Source organism: Mus caroli, chromosome 12 (assembly GCF_900094665.2).
Source record: "Mus caroli chromosome 12, CAROLI_EIJ_v1.1, whole genome shotgun sequence".
Lineage (NCBI taxonomy): Eukaryota > Metazoa > Chordata > Mammalia > Rodentia > Muridae > Mus > Mus caroli.
Genome location: NC_034581.1, coordinates 89,911,400 through 89,928,939, shown reverse-complemented (window position 1 = coordinate 89,928,939; position 17,540 = coordinate 89,911,400). Strand labels below are relative to the sequence as shown.

Sequence of the window (17,540 nt, the reverse complement as noted above, 5' to 3'; positions counted from 1 at the left end):
TGTTACAAAAACAGTATGAAAAGGAAGATGGAGAACCAAGAAGCTGATTCTAATAACTACCATGGGACTGTTTCATGCCACACAGTGTTTTCATCTTTAAGACTAGCTCGATGAGCCGGGCATCATGGCGCAAGCCCTTAATCCAGGTACTCGGGAGGCAGAGGCAGGCAGATTTCTGAGTTCGAGGCCAGCCTGGTCTACAAAGTTAGCTCCAGGACAGCCAGGGCTATACAGAGAAACCCTGTCTCGAAAAACAAAACAAAACACAAAAAACAAACAAAAGACTACCTTAATGAAATTGACTAATGATCCACTGAATATATATATATATTCTGAATATATATATATATATATATATATTCAGAAGGGGAGAGAAAGAGAATGAAAGTCAGAGTAGTATTTTTTGGTTGTACATAAAAGCAGATGTTGTTTGTTTCCTGATCTTGTCTGAGTTTTGAGCCCTTCACCTTCTACATCCTGCTTATATTTTAACTTCCACATGCCAAGTTTATCTTTTGGAATGTCATTACCTTAAATACAACCTGTAACTAATGAGTTTTCATCTTCCTAGATCCCCCTCCTTCTCTCTGAACATGGATAATCAATCTCCTCCTCTTAATAAAATTTCTATCATTTTGCTCTATATGAAAGAAAACTAACACAAGGACATATATATTCCAAAAGTCTTGAGTGTGTTTTTTGCTATTCAAAAGTTCATTTCAACTCTGTCCACTGGCTTAACTTACAGTCCCAATACTCATCCCTTTTATCTGTAATTATAATCTTATAATTTATAAAAACCTAGGCTTGGAGCAGGAGATTCCAGTGTTGTGGCTTATATGCTTCTTTGTTTTCATCAATGTGCTCTGAGACACCCCCCTTCTCTTTTCTTCATCCTCCCTCTTCAGCACATGTGGGGGTGTCTTCCTATCATCAACATCTGGTCTGTGATTTCTAAAATCAGCTCTAAACTGGCTTAAAACAATACATGTGCTCCAAACACAGCTGTCTTTGCATTTCTTTTGATCCCACTGTAAAAGAAGCTACATGTCATTTTGTGATTTGAAGCTTTTCAAAGTGAGGGAACTAATAGATCTTGAACTTCTCAGTACTGTCCTTTTCATCTTCCTGCTAAGGGCACAGCATGTGCCAGAATTGTGTGCAGACAGAAATTCTTCCATGCATTAATGATTATGTTACAGATTGGTGGAAAAATAACTTGGACAAACTGAGACATTCGTTTGCTCCCTTGGTCATTCTTCTAAAAGGCACCCAACCTGGAGCATGGTTCACATTTCCTTTTCTTTATGTATTGTGCTTTAGGGTTGAGAAAGACCAATTATGTGAATTTATTATGTGATCAGGCTAATTTCAGCTTTAATTTCCTAGTAGATGAAGCTCCTAAGTTTTTGAATTCATCAACAGACAACATAAATATACTTCTAAACTCCTGCCCCCCTTCTCTTTAGAAAATCAGTATCAACAGGCACACTGTCTTTTTTTTTTTTCTTGCTTATGCAGAATGGAATGAAACATAAAGTTTGAATCAGTAAACTTCACAGGGAGGAAATCAAGATTACACAAGTAAAGTAGGCCTGTCAAAACTCACTAACCTAGTACAAAGCCAAGATGAGGGAAACATCAATACTGTTTACATCTGGTTTAAAATGTAATTTTATTTACTTGACATGCAACTTTCATTGATATAATATTTTTTAAACAGAAAAACAGGAGTCTATTTTCTAAATTACCACTAGGTTATGATTTTAAGGGAAGTACATATTGTAAAAGTATTTTTTAAAATTAACTATAGCAGACAAACATATTTCAGTCAAGTAGTTAAATGCTATAGAAAACACATATCATAAATTAATGTGTCCTTCAGGCCATTTTTCTCATAATTTATGTCTTACTAAGAAGGATCGCTGTGTTATAAGCAAATCCATTTTCTTTTTGTTTAGATGATGTTGGGGAGGGTTTGCTTATCTACCACTGAATCAACCTTCTAAATACTGACTGATGGGAAACATAAATGGCCTTTTCTAGATTTTATTAATAAAACGTGGGTTTTCCTTATCACAAATATTGGTACAAAATAGGAACAAGTTATGAAAGCATGAATTTAAGCTTTTGGTTCACAATATTTTGTTTTCAGATATTAATTTATTTTCAAAAAATAACCAGGAGGACATGTTTGATAGCTTGAACCTGTGTAAACTACATTATAAAATTTACAAATAGAAAGAAATCACATACCAAACTTATCCAGACCTAAACTCTATACACTTCACGGGATTTCTCTTCAGTTAGAATAGGAAGTCAGAATAGGAGCTTCATGGTAGATGTTACATTTTCCATATTAAATATAGTTTATGAGTTTGTCTACCACAAACACCCAAAAATCTATGACAATAATTAGAACTATAAAACAATTATGATTATATCATCTTTCAGAACTCATTGGTAAACTTAAATATGTAAAATATTGGTAAATAAAATATAAAGACTTAATAATGTACATTACTTAAAAATGATGAATGAAAATTTCATTGAGTGGTAATCAATTTTACATTTATTAAGTTCCAAACTGTAATACTGAAATTATCAAGTTTCTAAATAAAGCAGATATTTTAATGTAATAATGATTTACTTTCCACTCCCTGCCAAAAGTTTAACATTATATTTTATATGATTCTTGTATCTTGACCATTAAAACTTCCCTACATTATCCCACAGAAAAAATTCGATGAGCATGAATGACTGTCAGGTCAGTGTGCCATACAGGAACAGACAATGCCCAGGATATAGAGCATGAAAGTGCTTAGTGCTTCTGTAGTGACCGGAAGACTCTGGAATAAATGCGAGTGAAGTTTCACACTGAGGGTGATGAGAGAAAAATAAGCAAAGAACATAAATAAAAGAATCATGGACCCCACGCAGATGCCATTAGCTGAAATACCCCACAAAAGGGAGGGAGAACCTGTAGAGACCATATCCAGAGGTTAGACATGGCCCTCCAGTTGAGAGATGAGGCCACCCATCCATCTCCAAAATTTTAAACCAGAATTGCTCCTTTCTAAAGGAAATACAGGGACAAAGAGTAGAGCAGAGACTGAAGGAAAGGCCATGCAGAGACTGCTTCATGTAGGGACCCATCTCACATGCAGACATCAAACCCAGACACTATTGCTGATGCCAAGAAGTGCCTGTTGACATGAGACTGATAGAGCTGTCTCCTGAGGAGCTCTGCCAAATCCTGACCAATACTGATGCTGATTCTTACAGCCAACATCAGACTGAGCAGAGGAGCCCTAATGGTTAGAGAAAGGCCTGAAGGAGCTGAAGGGGCCTTATCTGGCATCAATGGGAGGGGAGGCCCTTGGTCTTATGAAGGCTTGATGCTCTAGTTTAGGGGAATGCTAGGGTGGTGAGGTGGGAGTGGGTGTGTGGGTGGAGAAGCACCCTCATTTAAACAGGGTAAGGGGGATTGCAAAGGGGAAACTGGGGAAGAGGATAACATTTGATGTTTAAATAAATTAGTGAGGATGTTAGAGTGGCAAGACAGATTAAACTTAGACAAACTATTTTTTGCATTTCCTCCATAGATTTATGCTACTTTCAAACTTACACAGAAATCAGAAGTCTTGCCAGCTATTTGGATCTCCCTTGAGATTTTCCTAAAGGACTTAAATAATGGTAGATTCTCTGGCGTGGTTTGATATTCTTAATATGAAGTTGTAAGCAAAGGTATTTTAGGCATTTGAAGCCTCAAAACAAATTCCTGTGACATACTTCCTCCAACATGATCACAGCTCTTAATCCTTTCCAACTAGACCAACCAATTGAGGACCATATTCAAAGGTATTATCCTATGAGGACCGTGATTATTCCAACTACTATACATGTCAAACCATAAAAATGGAATAAGGAACTCATCCAGGAAAGGAGTATTTGTGTCTGTAATTCCAATTCTGGACATGATGGAAAGCTAAGATAGAATCTTCAGAAATATTTGAGACAGCTAGCCTGAAATACACCATATCAAATAACGAAGAATGAGCTCTATTTCAAACAAGGAGTAAGTGAAGACTGACATAGCGTAGTCTTCTAACCTTCACAATATCGTGGTGGAATCTGCACACCTGCACTTATACATGTTCCTGTAACACAGGCACACACTCACACACATACATGGGGGGAAGGGGGGGAAATCTCATTTAACTTTCCAAATCTTTAAATTTCCCATCCCCTCCAAACAACAAAATCAATATCCTGGGGTGGGGAGAGAAGGGGGAAAAAAGGGTGTCACAAGTTATAGATGACAAAGTAGGAGATCAAAACTAAGAAGGGGATACCAATATACAGAGGGGATTGATATTCAACCAATAATGGCTCAACTGACAGGAAGCGGATGCTGCCTTACATGTGCTGACATCAGAGGTCAGGAGCCAATAGCAACTTTACTGTGTAAATATTAAATGTCCCCATCAATGTCTGCTGGTTTTTACTTAGCATTTGTAAGTAGCCTATGTGAAATCATTTGACTTGCTAAGAGAAGAGATAATTTCCTTCCTCATAAAATGTAAGAACAATATTACTCAATGAAATCCAAACTCTTTATAGGCAATACAAACAGGAGAAACTTTCTTAGGCAATATGCAAGTGAGAAATTCTCCTTACCAGGGCAAAATGGCTAGAATTCATGAGGAATAAAATATTGACAAATATCTGATGTCATCTTGGTCCTTGAAGTGTAGGGGTCATCTTGGTAGACGTTGGTTCCATGAACCTTATGCTGTGGTTGTTTTTTCTCCCCAGAGAGATCTTTCAGTAACTGATCTTCTAGCTGGCATTTTTATAGATTAGCAAGCAGGCCAGCTGGAGGTCATACTAAATTAAACTCTGCTGAGCATCAGGGACAACAGCCCAGACGGCATCAATACAGGAAAATGCAGGTGTCTACACAGAAAGAGATTAGTTTATGTCTCGTTCACTAAATGGGAAAAAAAAAGCTTCTTTTGTGGTGCTTTCATCAGAGAGAATTCACAGAGTGGAGAGAATAGGCAAATCCATAGAGGTTGCTATCTCTTAGCTTGCCTTTTCATTTACATATTTAAATGAAGGTATGAAGAGTGCATGGGTGTTTTGAGGTCTGTATACACTGTTTCATCATGTTAAACAAAGTGAGTTGTCTATGAAACAAGCACCACTCACACTACTTCCTGTGTGAGCTCATCACTGTTGTTTCCATATTTTTGTGGTATTTTGTTGCTTTGTTTTGTCCTTTTTTTTCTTATTGTTTTTTCATTTGTTGTTGTTCTTGTTTTTATATGCTTAGGATGGAGAAGGAAGAGACATACATGTTTACTTAGCTAATGGTAATTTAAAAATATGAATCATAATGTACCATATAACCAGGCTACATTATCAACAGACCTAAAAAAGCCAAATAGCAAGGATCGTTCCAGGGAGAATGGCTGAGAAGGGAAAACAAAATAGATATCAGAGGTCAATGGAAGAAGGGAACTGTGTAGAAGAGAGGATGGGGAAGGGAGGAAGGAGCGTGAGCAAATGTATAGAAAGGAGGGGAAGGAGAAGGTAAATCAGTATGTGTGTGTGTGTTGAGGGGAAGGGGGCAATCTCTAGGACTTCCCAGAGTCCTGGGGTGGAAGAAGGCCCCTGAGATTCTATGAAGGCAATTTTAGCTGATAGATGGATCTGGAACCTGCCACTTCCTGTAGCAACCAGTCAAGACTCCCAGTGGCCAGGCAGGACAGCAAACCACCCACAAAACCTACGACCAAAGATGTGTCCTTCCTACAACAGGTACATGGACAAAAATAGGACAAAGACAGGGAATGGACAACCAACCTGATATGGGCAAGAACCAGTTCCTGACACTATTAATGGTACTCCATTATGCTTGCAGATGACAGGAACCTAGTATAAATGTCCTCTGAGAGGCATCACCCAGAAACCAATTGAAAGATATTACAGAGAGAGACGCACAGTCAAATATTACATGGTGTTTGTCCAGTCTTATGAAAGAGCTGAGGGAAGAATTGAGGTACCCAAATAGGACAGGGACTCCATAGGAAGACCAACTTTGTAAGCTAACCTGAACCCTAGGGGGTTCCCAGAGATTCAATCACTAACTAAAGAGGGAGCCTAGGCTGGACTTAGAACCCCTGCTCATAAGTAGCAAATGAGCAGCTTAGTCCCCAACCACAGGAGCAGGGGCTCTCCCTGAATCTGTTGCCTGCCTACCTGCCTGCCTGCCTGTTATGGATGCCTTTGGATCTCATTCTCCTAAATGGACTGCCTTGTCTGGTCTCAGTGAGAGAGGATGTGCCTGTGTACCTATTCCTGCCTTAATCTGATATAGGACCTGGGGAGGGGAGGGGTGATAGCAAAGGGGCTTGAGTTTCTCAAAGGAGAAGGGAGGGAGGAATTGGGGGAGGTGCTGCCTGAGGGGGTACGGGAAATGGAGGAAGGTTGATATTGGAATGTAAAGTGAATGTAAAGTGAATAAATAAATAAAATTCTAAAAAAGAAAAAAAATAGCAAGAAGTTTAGCATTTCAACATTCCTTAAGAAACCAAAGGAACATGAAATCATTACATACATATAACCAGTATTATATATACCTATGATCATGGATTCAAGTATATATGAATAGACAAATTTGCACAAAATTAAATCAATGGATTGTCACTGGTTTTACACATCATTGATATTGGTTTGGGCAGAGAATATAGATTTAAATGTTGATAGAATCATGATTCCCCAATATCCTAAGAGAAAATTTCTAGCTAGGACAGAGATTAAAGCAAACATTTCTTGCAGCTAGTGCAAAGTGTAAAAACTTTGCATGTCTTAATAGTTTGTCAATATAGATTTATTCAAATCACATCAGACGTGTGACTGTATACTTATTCCATTGAAAGGAAAACAGAGAATATTTTACCTGTAACTAATGTTGTTTTTTTTTTCTTTTGTTCTTTTGTTTAATTTTAGAGTAACTTTCAAACAATGAACCAGTGTCACATATCACAGTTCTTTTCTCATGATATTAGTTTTCTAAAGAAGTAGATATTTGCTGGGCAGTGGTGGCGCACATCTTTAATCCCAGCACTTGGGAGGGAGAGGCAGGAGGATTTCTGAGTTCAAGGCCAGCCTAATCTGCAGAGTGAGTTCCAGGACAGCCAGGGTTATGCATAGAAACCCTGTCTGGAAAAAGCCAAAAAAAGAAAAAAAAAGTGGATACTTTAGAGTTTTTAATAAAAATTTAATTGTTTATGTCTTATTGTTAAACAATTAATATCAACAATAGCATCCTTATTAATGATCAAGTATATTTTTAATACTAGCTGTTTCCATGCTTTGCTAGCTGCATAACTGGATGAATGCATGTGTGGGTGGATGAATGGATGGGCATGTGTCTGCATGCCTGAGTCAATGGATACATGCAGAAACAAAGCAGTACTTTTACAAGGAACATCCCTTTGTTTTTCTCTTCTACCAGCTCCAGTGTGAAATGATTAGTCAGGAAGTTAGGAAATTGGAGTATCTTTATGCAACACACGGGCAAAATCAATCCCAATAACATTTTCATTTCTGTGAAATCAGTTTGAAAGAAATAATTTGCCTACTAGTCGGCATCTCCTCTGAATCGCTAAGTACTACCCACTCAAATGATTGAGAATGGCTTCCTATACATGAGATCGGCATATGCAAATTAAAATATCAGTGACTAAGGTGACATATGGCTTAATCTTTGCTTTAAGTGAAATCTTATCAGGCGTGAAAATGTTTAGTTGGAGATAGAATTCATCCTGACAGCATGAACTTTCAATGTTTTCACTTCCTCTCTCGTTGAGCAGCAGTTATTGGTTTATCGTTAGTTTAATCAGAGGCAGACAAAAAAAAATGTGTTTGTTTTACATCCTCTGTGCAGCCCACCTGTAAAATCAGGGAGATCATATTGGAAACACAGCAGACAGTGACTCAGTGACGATGGGTAATTCTGTCCACCTGTTCCCAGGGATGTGCTTGGGGGCAGTTTCTCAAACACATAGGGGAACTCTATGCAGCAATTCCAAGTTCAGAATAAATAAAAGGATATTTTTCTTTCTTAGTGTACATATGCCAGGAATCTGTTCTCCTAACTGGAAGAGACAGTCTGTCATTTGATATTTCTCCACCACTACCTTTGCAGAGGAGGCCTGTCTTCTCTGACACCCTTTTATCTCTGCTCTGAACATCTTATCTTCAGGGTGAAAAGTGAACATTATCTCACTTTCTTATTTACCCTGATTTTCTTGTAACTACTCTATTTTCAAAGGAGTTTCATTAATGTCCCTGTTACTGTTACTTCTGAAGTTAATATTTCCAGGGACACAGTAGACGAAAGGCATAAAACATATATGGTCTTTTTGGCTAATTAATGCTTTCTACCACAGAAAGGAGGAGAGTAAACATAATTTCTTAGAAAGCCATTACACCATTCTTTACATGGATGAACTGCTCACATCTGACCTCCGGAGATGTCATTATTAGATATTAGCTAATCCATGTCTCCAGAGGAGGCATCAAATAATCCATCAAGAGTGTCACAGTCAGTGATGGTTCATATGAGTTGTGGCTGATAGCCCTTGTCTAAATGTGTTATCAATATATCCTCAGAAATGTGACAATTGATGAATGTCTCATCAATACAACATGGCTAATGGGTAATAGGTATAGGTTCTAATTTATTCTTCTTAAAAGTTTAGAATCTTCATCTTACAAAGAACCTACAGACAGGGTTAGGTACATAAATCTTGGGTTAAAGAAAGCTGAGAAAGTGCTGAATGCCCTCACATATGTGAACATGCAGATGTGATTATGTTAACTGAACAAAGGAGATTTCATTAATAGATATATTCTATTATACATACAACAAAATTATTTTCTGGTAATAAGGAAAGAATAGAAATACTATTTATAAGATTGTTCCATATTCTTTTCTGAAATACAACTTGTGACTAATTTGGAGAGGAATTTCTCATGATACTTTAGAAATGTATTCTCTCAGAGATACAGATCTTCCTTCCAGTACACAACTCAGCTCAGGGCAGATTCAGCACTCCAGCACTTCCCCATCCTCCAGCCCATACTCAGAGATAGCCTGCCTCCCAAGAGGTCTGCCATAACCAGGGACAAAGGAGCTCTACCATAGCCAGGGTCACAGGAGGCCCCCCTAACCAGAGACTGCTCTGTTTGCCTCACAGAGCACCACCTTCCTACAAGGATGGACAGGCTCTAGTTCAGAAACAGCAAGGCCAGTTAAGATCAGAGGTAACCAGATGGCAAGAGGCAATCACAAGAACATAGGCAACAAAAACCAATGACCCTTGGCAAGATCAGAACCCAGGTCTCCCACCACAATCCTGGATACCCTAACATGCAAGAAAAGCAAGATTCTGACCTAAAATCCTGTCTCATGGAGGATATAGAGGACTTTAAGAAAGACATAAATAACTCCCTTAAAGAAACACAGGAGAACACAGGTATACAGATAGAAGCCCTTAAGAAAGAAACATATAAATCCAATCACATAACTTCTCTTTTTTCTCTTTTTTTTTATTAGATATTTTCTTTATTTACATTTCAAATGTTATCCCCTTTCCTATTTTCTCCCCTGAAACCCCCATCCCCTCCCCCTTCCCCACCCAACTACTCCTAGATCACCACAAACTAAGGCTTGTCCTCAATAACAACAAAACAACAGAAAGCCAACATACTCATGGAAACTGAACAACTCTCTATTTGGTCAGGGAAGAAATAAATAAAGATTTGAAGATGCTCTAGATATTAATGAAAATGAATGCAAAGTATACCCAAACTTATGGGACACAGAGAAAGCATTGCTAAGAGAAAAATTCATGGCATTGCATGCCTTCCTAAAGAAATAAGAGAGATCCAACACTAGCAATCCAACAGCACATCTGAAAGCTCTAGAACAAAAAGAAGCAAACACTCCCAAGAAGAGTAGAAGGCAGGAAATAATATAACTCAGGGATGAAATAATCAAAATAGAAACAAAGAGTAATACAAAGAATCCATGAAACTAAGAGCTGATTCTTTGAAAAAAATCAACAAGATAGATAATCCCTTAGCAAAACTAGTTAAAGAGCACAGAGAAAGTATCCATATTAAAAATATCAGAAATGAAACGGGAGATAAAACAACAGAAACCGAGGAAATTTTTTTAAAATATTCAGATGTTACTCTTGCTACAAGAGCCTACACTCAACAAAACTGGAAAATATAGAAGAAATGGATGATTGTCTAGATAGATACCATGTGCCAAAGTTAAATCAGGACCAGATAAACTACGTAAACAACCCAATATCCCATAAAGAAATAAAAGCTCTCATTAAAAGTCTCCCACCCCACCCCCCAAAAAAACTAGGGCTAGGTGGTTTTAGTGTAGACTTCTATCAGACTTTCAAAGAAGATCTAATACCAATACTTTTCAAACTATTCCATAAAATAGAGTCAGAAGGAACACTACCTCATTTGTTCTATGAAGAGACAGTTACAGATACCTGAACCACACAAAGACCTAAAAGAAGATGGAGAATGTCAGACCAATTTTGCTTGTGAATATCAATGCAAAAATACTGAATAAAAATCTTGAAAACTGAATCCAAGAACACATGAAAACCATCTGAGATGGTTTTTATACGATTGGCCCAGGGAACAGTACTATTAATAGGTGTGGCCTTGTTTAGAGTAAGTGTGTCATTGTGGGTATAGGTTTAAAGAGTCTCACTCTAGTTGCCTGGAAGTCAGTCTTCCAAAAGCATCCTTCAGAAGATGTGGAACTCTCAGCTCTGCCTGAACCATGCCTGTCTAGATGTAGCCATGTTCTCACCTTCATGATAATGGACTGAAACTTTGAAACTGTAAGCTAAGCCAATTAAATATTGTCTTTTATAAGACTTACCTTGGTCATGGTATTTGTTCACAACTGTAAAACTCCAAGACAGAAGTTAGTACCAGAGACTTCAGTATTTCAGTGGAATGTTTTAAATGGGCTTAGTGGGCTATCCTACTATGAATATGGAAGGCTTTGTTACTGAGAGTGATATGAATTGTCTAGACCTGGCCCAAGATGTTTCAGTGGAGAATTTCAATATGCAGCCTACACATAACTTTTGTGGATAGGATGTGGAGAGAAAGGAACACTCCTCCATTGATGGTAGGATTGTAAGCTTGTAAAGCCACTTTAGAAATCAATCTGGTTGTTCCTCAGAAAATTGGAAATAGTTCTATCTGAAGACCCAGCTATCCCATTCCTGGCCATATACCCAAATGATGCTCCATCATATCACAAGGACCCATGCTCCACTATGTTCATAGAAGCTTTCTTTTAAATATCCACGGTCTAGAAACAACCCAGATGTCCTCAACAGAAGAATGGATCCAGAAAAGGTGATACATTTACAAAATATAATACTACTCAGCTATTAAAAATGAGGACTTCATGTATTTTGCAGGCAAATGGATGGAACTAGAAAATATCATCCTGAGTGAGATAATCCATTTCAAAAGAGATGTACATGGTATGTCCTCACTCATATGTGGATATTAGCCCAAAAGCTCAGAATACCCATGATGCAACTTACAGACCACGTGAAAGTTAATAAAATGGAAGGTCAGAAGGTGCTGGAAAAATCACAGGAGGCAGAGGAAGTGAGGGGTCTGGATGGGAGACAGGTGTGAGAGGGAAAAGGTTGTGTGTGTGTGTGTGTGTGTGTGTGCCCGCGCGTGCAGAATCAGGTATGGGAAGGAGACAGGAGAGAATCCAGAGAGCCAGAAGAATGAATAGAAACATATAGCAGTTGGGGTTGGGGAACAGGGGAACCACTAGAAAGTCACTGATGTCAGGGATAAGAGAGACTCCCAGAACCCAACATTAGCTGAAATGCCCAACAGCAGGAAGATAGAACCTGAAGAGACCACCTCCAGTAGATATACATGGCCCCCAGTTAAGGAATGGGGACAAACACTCATCTCAAAATTTTTAACCCAGATCTGTTCCTGTTTAAAGGAAACCAAGGGACAAAAATTGAGGAGAGTCTGAAGGAAATGCCATCCAGAGACTTCTCCACTATGTGCTCTATTCCATCTAGAGACACCAAACCTGGACACTATTGCTGATGCCAAGATGTGCTTGCAAACAGGAGCCTTGTACGGCTGCCCTCTGAGAGGCTTTGCAGCATCTGACTAGGAGAGATGCAGATACTTACATTCTACCATCGGACTGAGCCTGGGAACTGGAAAGGGAGAGTTAGGGCAAGGACTGAAGGAGATGAAGGGGATTTCAACGGCAGAGGAGAAACAACAATATCAACTAACCAGAACCCTCAGAGCTCCCAGGGACTAAACCACCAACCAAAGAGGATACATGGGCTGGCTGGTTCATGGCTCCAGCTAAATATGTAACAGAGGACTGCCTTATCTGAAATAAGTGGGAGGAGAAGTGCATGGTCCTGTGTAGGCTTGATGCCCCTGAGAAGGGGGATTCTAGAGGCAGGATTCCATGGGCAAACGTGGGAGCATGCTTTTAGAGGCAAAGGATAGGGGATAGTATAGGGGGTTCAAGGAGAGGAGACCAGGAAGAGGGTCAATATTTGAAATGTAAACAAGCACCGTAATTAGCAATTAAAAATATACCAAATCCCTCTCTCTCTCTCTCTCTCTCTCTCTCTCTCTCTCTCTCTCTCTCTCTCTCTTGCTTTCTCACTGTCTCTTTGTCTCTCTCTCACACACAAACACACAGAAAGAGAGAGAGAAAGAGAGAGTGAGAACTTGTTCAAGAAATAATTCGATGATAGAGACATAGAGAGATAGATGGACAGACAGATAGACAGATACATAGGTAGGTAGATAATATCAGCCAAATGAATATTAGACTATAAATATGTAGCAAGGTTTGCCTGGAAATTATTGTGTACTACTGTTTGGCTTTCAAATAATAATAGCCCAATCACTGTCATTTCCTTGCTGTTGATCTCATTCATAGATGTAAGGAACTGTGACAACCTATGAAAAATATTTAAAAGTAAATGCTACCTTTAATATTGGGTTTAGATATTAGGCTATTTTTAATAAAAGAATGGAAAAGAAAAGTTTTAATAACATATCTTCAGTTTTTGACGTGAAATGAAAATAAAATCATAACATTTGTGTTAAAAAATAAAACAACATAAATAGAAAATATAACCATTCCTGTAATTTTTAAGGCAAATTACAACATTATTACAAATGAGGTTGGCATTCTCTGGTTATGGTTTTAGAAGAATATCTTCTCTCTCTTTTTTTTTGAAAAAGTATTACCATGTAATACCTATTCTTAATTTGGGGGATATTAGTGATATTTCCTTCCTGATAAATACTGATAAATATTTTAACTCTTTAATGTCCAGTTTTGCAATCATGGCAGGGACATTGTAATATATATATTTCCTCCTTTGGGAAATATTTTTCCTGCCATAGTTATCTGGAAATGTCCTCTCTGTCAAGGTTAATGACTCCATGATAATCAAAGATGGCCTGAGTCTGGGAGGCAAGGGTGTGTCTAATGTCTCAGCAAAATGGTATAATGCTTTGACCTTCAATACAGCCCTGAAGTCTGTAAGAAAGAACTCTGAAAGCATTAGTTCAAAAAAATGTATAATTTCTCAATTATGCAAAATATAAGAAGGCAATATTATTTACTTAAGGAGCTTCACTGACTTAGAAGAGCAGAGGCAGCTGCACTGTGAGCCAGCTTATCAGAAAATTACAAAGGCAGGCAGATAAAAAGGCAGGCAGATTCCTGAGTTCAAGGTCAGCCTGAGACAGAGCTAATTTAGTGCTTGGCATCCTCAGAATGATAATCTCAGGGTAGAGTACCACCCATCTAAAGTTACAAAAGCAGGCAGAGAGCCGGGCATGTTGGTGCATAGCTTTAATCCCAGCACTTGGGAGGCAGAGGCAGGTGGATTTCTGAGTTTGAGGCTAGCTTGGTCTACAAAGTGAGTTCCAGGACAGCCAGGGCTATACAGAGAAACCCTGTCTCCAAAAAAACAAACAAAACAAAACAAAACAAAACAAAACAAAACAAAACAAAACAAAACAAAAGTGGGAAGATCTCTGAATTCTTTTATAATATTTTCTTTCTTCCTTTCTTCCTTTCTTCCTTTCTTCCTTCCTTCCTTCCTTCCTCCCTTCCTTCCTTCCTTTCATTCTTTCGTTCTCTCTCTCTCTTTCTTTCTTTCTTTCTTTCTTTCTTTCTTTCTTTCTTTCTTTCTTTCTTTCTTTCTTTCTTTCTTTCTTAAAATGATGCTGTCATTTTCCTATGAGTCAAGGGACTATGGTCATGGAATGCTAATTCAGAAGATAGACAAGAGGGAACCTGAATAAATAACTGAATGGATATTTAAATAAAAGGCTGGGTTTTGATATGCATGAAATGAACTAGCCTTTCTTTTGATAGCATATATATATATATTTTTTTTAATTTTTTTCTATTGAGAGCTGTGCTTTCTGGAGATCTCTGGAGAGCAAGCATAGCTCTTGTAGAATTTTTTTTTTCTTACAGGATTTCTGACTTTGGTTAGAAAATCCATGGAAAGCAAACACAGCTCCTTTAGAATTTTCACAGCTCTTTTAGAATGTTTTCTATCAGGTTTTCTGATCTTGCTCAGAAAACTTTTTTTTAAATTAGATATTTTCTTTATTTACATTTCAAATGCTATCCTGAAAGTTCCCTATACCCTCCCCCCGCCCTGCTTCCCTACCAACCCACTCCCACCTCTTGGCCCTGGCATTCCCCTGTACTGGGGCATATAAAGTTTGCAAGACCAAGGGGCCTCTCTTCCCAATGATGGCTGACTAGGCTCTTTTAGAATGTTTTCTAGAAACTATCCAGAGAGAACAGCTTAGAGAGCTCTTTTAGATTTTTTGCTGGCTTTGTGATTTCTGTTGGAAAACCTAAGAATTACTTTTAGAATTTTTCTAACAGGATTTCTTACTTGTTCAGAAAATCTGTGTTTTTTTTTTTTTCCCTAGCAGCTTATCTGTCTTTGATCAGAAAACTCACCAGCTATCCAGAGAGCATTTAGAACTTTTTCTAGTGTGAGAGTGCTATCTCTAGCAGGGGGCTCTCTCCAGAGAGAGCTTTCTAGAGCAGAAAGCTGACTACAAACCCAACTACAGAAAGCTATCTAGGGAGCCATCTTGAGCAGAATGCAAGCCATCAGCTTTGACTCATAATTTGGCTTTGTGTCATGTGTCTCACTGTTCCCAGATACTCCTCCCTCAGATACCCTTCCCAAGCCAAAGCTGGTCTTTGGTTCATTGTTACTTGACATTCCATATTCCATTTATATAGATGTACAGTCATTTACTTTATTCTAGTATTTCTAACACCTTTGGCTGTTTTTTTTATCATCATCATCATAATGTTGAATAAAATTACTCAGTGTTACTTGCTTTTCTATTATTATAACAAAATATCAGAAATAACTAATGAAGATGTTTAATGTTTATGTTGGTTCACAGATTTCAAGTGTTCAGGCTATAGCCAATTGCAACTGTTGTGTTAGATCCATGGCAATGCAGTGCCCATGATGAATATTATGAAGGAGAGACAAACACTCACCTCATGGTGGTTTGGACACAAATCAGGCAAAACTGAAACGAGCTAGAGATAATGATCTATTGAAGAGTCTTCCTAAAATAACACCTTGAGCTAGAAACAAGAAAATTCCTTATAATAAAAATAATTTGAGAAAAGTATAAAAACTTTATATTTGTGTTTTTATAAACTGAGGAATTTCTCTGCAGAAGAATGTACCAGTGCATTTGTATTTCAAAGGTTTGTGAACATGACTGTTTCAATAACCACATCGAAATTAATTTCCAACATTAATTAATTTGTTGGTACATTATGACCTTACATCTGGGTTAGTCTTTTTATTTATTTGTTTACCTATAATTTATTAAAATTTGCATGGGTTTTAACTAGATTCAATTCTCTTATGCTGTATTATTTCAGTTTCTTTGTTATATGTCTGTGAAGTCTTCCCTATGAATGAAGCAAAATACTGAATGATTTAAAAATAATAATCAGTAGTGCAGTAAAAGAATAAAACTCACAGAGAGAAATGTTTTCAAAATTTAAAACCTAAAAGTTCTGTTGAATTACATTCTCAAATTTACCTTATTGAAATATACTCATAACAGCATGGTAATGCAGTAGCTTAATAATCTTAACTTTCTTAAAATTTTATATCGTTTAACATCTGAAAGTGATTTTAAAGATTCACCAAAGACCTCTGGGTATTTTCAGATTCTGTACTTTCAGAACTTGTAAATCAAAGGTGAGAAGATCGTGAGCTTAAGGGTAGCCTGGGCAATGGAACAATTCTCTGTCTCAAAAAAAAAAAAATGATGAAATATGTAGAAGAATAAATTATTCAGAAATACTCAAAATCTTCCAGTTGTAATCTGTTCTAAGTATCAGATGATAATGGGATTTCATGCCACAGAAGAGTGGACAGGAGGACTTTATTAGAATTTCTAACACCACATTGATTAGATTATAGTAATCCCCAAACTCGTGCAGATGGAAAAAAGGCTATGTTAACCAGGTAACTCAGGCACAGCCTCTCCTGCTTTCAATGTAATAAAATCTGAGAATTTCCAGTTAAACTGAATTTGCCATTAACATCTGACGTTAATGAATGAGAGCTCTCTGCTCACCTTTTCTTGTTAAATGTAGTTAATTATCCTGCAATGAGGTCACCATGTTAAAATGAGAAACTGAGTATTTCTCAGGTTTGGAGTCTCCTTTTGACTCTCTAGTGACAAAATGAGCTGAAGAGAGTTCTATTTCTAAACCAGGTAGCTTTAATTAGTTTGTTCCGTGAAAGGATGGCTAAATTGTGAACAAACTGATATGAATTAACCTGACTATATTTCACGGAAGACTTTCCCACAGTTTCTCCAATACAGATTGTGCTTGGGAACATCATCTTTAACTGTTTATAAATTGAAATATATATAACTTAATCAATAATAACAATATCTCTGATCAGAGCTAAAGTAAATCCCAGCTTTTATTTGATTTATAAATCATGGTATTTCTGACTGTTCTTGCAACTATTACTTTAAAAGTTTTTTTTTTTTAAATGATTGATAACTCAGAAAAAAATTGAATCCACTAGGGTTTTATGTTTCAGTTTCAGCAAACTGTTGCATCTGAGGTTTTACATATGGGATGTTTATCCATTTTAGTATAGCATGGCATTTGTTGTTCAACTGAAACTCCACAACACAATACAAAAAGCCGCTGCATAGTTAGTAATACCTGGACATCTTCTATCACTCTGTGTCTCTGACTCTATCTCTCTTTCTCTGTCTGTCTGTCTGTCTGTCTCTGTCTCTCTCCCTCTCTCATACACATAATGCACACATACACATATCCACACCCACATACATAC

General features: G+C 37.5%; 1 non-coding gene across 1 annotated transcript; it reads left to right on the top strand.

Moving 5' to 3' along the window:
• Window positions 1-14,686: 14,686 nt before the first annotated feature.
• On the top strand, window positions 14,687-14,750 carry LOC115032816. The gene has a single exon (XR_003838479.1). It is a non-coding gene; the product is annotated as a U7 small nuclear RNA (small nuclear RNA).
• Window positions 14,751-17,540: the final 2,790 nt, after the last annotated feature.